This window comes from Bacillus rossius, chromosome 1, assembly GCF_032445375.1.
Source record: "Bacillus rossius redtenbacheri isolate Brsri chromosome 1, Brsri_v3, whole genome shotgun sequence".
Lineage (NCBI taxonomy): Eukaryota > Metazoa > Arthropoda > Insecta > Phasmatodea > Bacillidae > Bacillus > Bacillus rossius.
Genome location: NC_086330.1, coordinates 63,741,939 through 63,747,388, shown reverse-complemented (window position 1 = coordinate 63,747,388; position 5,450 = coordinate 63,741,939).

The following is a 5,450-nucleotide window of genomic DNA, read 5'->3' as shown; positions in this document are numbered from 1 at the left end:
CATGCTTTATAGTCTGCTGAAGGCAGTCATCTTGTTTAGTGGAGACAGACATCTTGATTTCATCTGATGGATGTCGTCATCGCTTGTAGGTTTCTAAAGTATGTTAGTGTATGTAATGTCGAGTTTATATTTCCTACCAGTGTTGTTATGAACCTAATAGACCAAAAATTTCACAAATTTTGTTAAAATAAATCACAAAATCCACAAAATTCGCAGTCATTTTGTTGTTGTGACCACCATTTTTTCTTAAAGACAATCATTTATAGGTTTTAACTAAAATATATGTCATCAATACTATCGTTGTGGATGCTATGGTTTTAATAATGATAATTTTATTACTCCATCTTAGCGGACCAGAAATTTTTCAGAGTCCTCACAAGTCCGTGTTTGTGTAGCCTACTCGTGTTTTAAAGCTGCATGGAAGCAGATATTTTAATGTTTGCGTACATGTTTTCACCAACTCTTCCACGTAAAAATACCTTCGAAACTATAGCCAGTTACCTTGAAAAATAAATTCAAAGAAATAAATTAAAAAAAAGATCATTTATTAACAAAAAAACACATAATCAACAAACCCTCTCAAAATATTTACATCATCAGCCACAAAATCGACCACGTAAAAAACATGCTCAGGAGCCGCACCTCAACACTCAACCCACCGAGCACCATACTCTAGGCTGTCGTACCGAGCGTTGAAGCCCTCTTCCAACATTCGTAGTCTCTCTCCCAGCCCGGCACACCCACACACTTGCCTGTGTCCCACCCACACTGCAACAGTGGGGTAGGGGATGCAGCCGGACTGGGTGTAGGCAGTGGTGATGGCGTCGACGGTGTTGACACCGCTGATGTAGGTGGCGTGCGGCGACCCGCAAGCTCCATCGGTGGCGTCAGCCACCCATCCAGGCGTGGTGTAGCCGACGGAGCTGTCCCATCCGCAGGAGGCGTCTGCCGCCCAACGACAATCGGGATGAGGGGCGGTGGCGGTCCGCGTGCTACAAGAAAGAAAGAAATAATAATCCTGGACCCCTCATAGCCTGAGCCCTCCGGGGTTTTAAATTTCTGAAGATTTTGAAGTATTTATTATTTATTTAAAATCAAATGAGAAAACAACTAAGTTGTTTATTGATTTATTGAAATGTTCGCGTTAATTTGAATTTTGGATTCGGATCCGGACTCGGAAATCTCTGGAGGTCCGGCTGGAGAAGGTGCCTGAAGGGTCCCCCTTCCCCAGTCGGAAGGCAGCAATTAGCCCGGACGCCCTAAAAGTGTTACTATTTGCTCGAGACGAGCAGAAGATGCAAAGCTATTTACTTTTAATGCCATCTCCCGAACTCGCCACCCCGAACCAATCGGGATTTCTCCCAGCGATCAGGGGCTCGACAGCCCAGGAGAGGTCCTGTAAACTACGGTTCTCCGTGAGCGTCGGAAACATCGGCCTTTCAGGGGTCCCCCGGAGTCGCGAGTCCAATACAACCGTCAGCGTGAAGGCGAGCTTTTGGGCTCCCGTGGCAGGCCGAGAACAGCCCCAACACAGTCACCCTCTGGCCCACGCCTAGCACGCCGACGGAGTCCCTCGCCTCCGTGGTCCTAGCCTTCCGGACCCTCTGCCCCTTCCCTCAGGGAGACCTCTACTGGCGTCCGGTTCCCGCGGGGACCACGTGGAGGTTGCTGCCCGGCGACCCGGCCCCTCCGTTTTTTTGTTTTTTCTTTTATTTATTTTTATATTTTCTTATTTTTTCGATTATATTGCATTTGTAACATTTTTAGAATTTTTTTAAACAAGTAACATGAACGTATATATATACACAAGAGGAATACAAATAGGAGTAAATATAAATAAACATTTAAGATTAAAAATTAACATTGAGTATTGGTAATATATGAGTAAAATAACAAATAAATTTATTTTCATAAAACAAAACAAGACATTTTACAAGGTTAGAATGTTAGAAGGTAGAGTATACAAAGAGAAAATAACAAAATTTTGGTTAAGAGATACAGAGAGGAGTGTGTTTATAAATAGATATCTAAATATATAAAATATCACACATTAAATTTAATATTAAAGGTTAACAATATTTATATTATGACAAAGACAAAACATGATTATAATAATTAGACAAAGCACAAAACAAAGACTACAAATTAGATAAATACGCTTAAAGCTAGATACATATATATATATATATATTTGATTAAACAATGAGTAATATATAAAATTTTTTAACTATAACATTTATTTTATGTTTTGTTTAGTCCAGGGTCCAATCTTCAAGTGTGTAATTTTTAAATGTTATTAATTTGAAATGTAATGTTGTGTATTAATTCTCAAAGACATCATTTTATGTTTTTATTGTATTATAGCAGTGTCCGAATTATGTTTTTATGAATTCAAAAATATTATTTGTCATAAAATTCATGATTATTAAGGGGCCATGTTTCTGTGTGTTTTAGCAGTTGTGTTTTAGCAGTTGTGTTTTTAGTTGGTTTCTTTCAGTGTTAAATAGGGGGCAATTGTAAATTACATGGTATGTGACTTGTCCTGTGTCGCACTGGAATGTGTCGTCATTAATTTTATGTAGTGTATTTTTTAGGTAGTATTTAAATTGTCCGTGACCTGTTATTAGTGGTATTATTTGTTTATTTAGGTGTATGGGACTTTTATACCAATTTTGTATGTTTTTAATGTGATTTTTGGTGGTGTAACTGATCTCTGTAATTTTAATTTCTTCTTCCCATTCTATTATACTTTTATTACAGAGATATTTTTTAAATTCTTTTAAACTTTGCGATTGGTCATCATTTACAAAAATGTATATTCTATCATTATTTTCTATTATTGTGTACGTGTCTTCCCTGTCTTCGATGTGCTCTTTAGGTATATGTTTTAAGTTTATATATTATATTACGGTCTTTTATTTGGTAATTTATGGGAATGATTTTGTTTAAATGATAAGTGTAGAGATGTATGAGGTTGTTGGACAGATGCCTGTTAGTTTTATTAAGTTATGTCTTTGAGCTGCGCGAAGGGTTCTGATTCTCTGTGTGTGTTTTAATCTGATGTCATATGTTGATGCTGCGTATTGTATTATGTTCATAAATAGTGTTTGATAAATTATTTTTTGGTTCCTTTTATTATATTCTATTTGTTTCCAGATTGTTTGTCTTAGGCGAGAGAAAACTAATTTTGTTTTGTTAGTGATATATTTTATATGGGGTAGGAAGTTTAAATTATTATCTAGTAGGGGAGCGGGGTGTAATGAGGATCAGTGGGGAATGGCGATCACCCTCTTTTCTCTGTTCCTAAGCATGATGTGCGCATCCCGACGTGTACTTCCATCTCTATTGACGCAATGGAACTACGTGCTCTTCCTACATCAGAGTCGTGTTGTTCTCTAGTGTGTAAAGTAAAGTGGAAGTTTTTTTTTGCTGTTTTCTTGTAATTTTCTGCACTTATTGCTTTAAATGTAAGTATTAACAATAGACATATCGTCACTTAATAGTATTATTTACGTATTGCTAGTTATATTGACTTTATTTTAATGCCAAAGTGATTTTAAAAAAGTGAATATTAACGTTTCTGTTGCGACCAATAAGATGGCGGGCATGTTGGTGCAATGGTGATCAGTGTGATCGCCATTCCCCGCAAGTTGTCATGTTGGTTAAATTAAGTTTATTGCGTCAATTAGATATATTTTGAGTACATTTTTGGACAAAGACGTTGGTCAAGTCATGACTACAAAATACAAAATATTGAATAAATAATAAGAAAGAAATTATTCTGAAACACTGTCAAACAATGTCTTTTCTTCTGTTCGTAATCATGATTGTAAAAAAATGGCCAGCGTTTACATTTTTTGTAGCATTATCCTGAAACAATTGGTCTGACGCTTCCTATTTTTTTGAGTGCCCTTAATAAATCGCGGCCGGTCGAGGCAGTGTGTGCGAAATAACAACGCTAGTGTAGTAAGCCCCCTGACAAATGCATATTAAAAACTTTTTTCCTATGTATCGTTATTTGATAATATCAATATAATATTAAGATTTGAGAAGAGCGGCGTTCGAGTTTGCAGAGAAGAAAGGACTCCCTCACAATTTCAATAAAGCTAGCAGAATGGCAGGGCGGGACTGGCTTGACGGATTCCTGCGAAGAAACTCATCGCTTTCAGTTCGAAAGCCTGAAGCAACAAGCATGGGGCGAATAAAGGGTTTCAACAGAGAAGAAGTGTCAAAGTTTTTAAATAACATTGAAGATGAAATGTCCAAGCATAAGTTTTTCCCTTCTCAAGTATTTAACATGGATGAAACAGGGATGGGGACTGTTCAAGAACCTGGCAATGTAATTGCGCCAAAGGAACCAAAAAAAAAATTGGTTCAGTTACGAGCTGGGAAAGGGGGGGAAATATTACTGTCATATGTTCAGTGGATGCTGCTGGTAGTTTTCTTCCGTCGTTGTTTGTGTTTCCACGAAAAAGAATGAGCCTTACTCTGGAAAAAGATGGACCTCCTGGAGAAATGTACAGAAGTTCAAATAATGGTTGGTCAAATGAAACCATATTTAAGGACTGGTATCGACCTTCCACGACCATGTGAAATCATCTTCAGAGCAACCTGTTCTGTTGATCCTTGACAACCATCACAGTCATGTGATGCTTTAAGCATATGACTTTTCGAAACTCCATGGAATTGTCATGGTTTCAGTTCCACCCCATTCCTCGTACCACTTACAACCACTAGATGTCACATTTTTTGGGCCACTGAAGAAGGCGTACCATAGGAAATGTGATATTTTTATGAAGTTTAATGCACAGAGGATAATTTGGCCTGATGACTTTGCAGCTCTGTTTAATCGTGCCTATTCAAATGTAGCCACAATTGCCAAAGGTGTATCAGGATTTAGAGCCACAGGGATTATGCCTCTGGATGTTAATATATTTACAAATGAAGACTTCAATTTTGAAATAGAATGTGGAAACCAAACTACAGTGCCCCAGGCTTCCTCTTCACAACAGGAGTCCACGCCATCAAATGAAATGACTACAACAGAACCAATTGCCGCACCCACTTCTACATGGAACCGTCTTACAGTTTCTTTCGAAAGTGTTTCGCCTCTACCCGCAAAATCACAATCAGTGAACAATGTTTTGAAAGGTAGAAGAAAACAACATTCAGAGATATTGACTGCCACACCACCAAAGAATAATTTGGAAATGAAGGCCCAAAAGAAAATCGCAAAAAAGAAAAAAAAAACCTAACAAATCTGCACAACGAAAGAAAACAAAAGTGGACACTACATCAAGAAAAACTCCAGCAAGAAGATCCAGAAGGAACTTAAAAATGGAGTTTGTTTCAAGTTATACATCTTCAGAGTGCGACAATGTTGATAACAAAGATCTTTATGACGACGCTACAAGTGATGACATTTCTAAGTGCGATGAGGGAAAATGCTT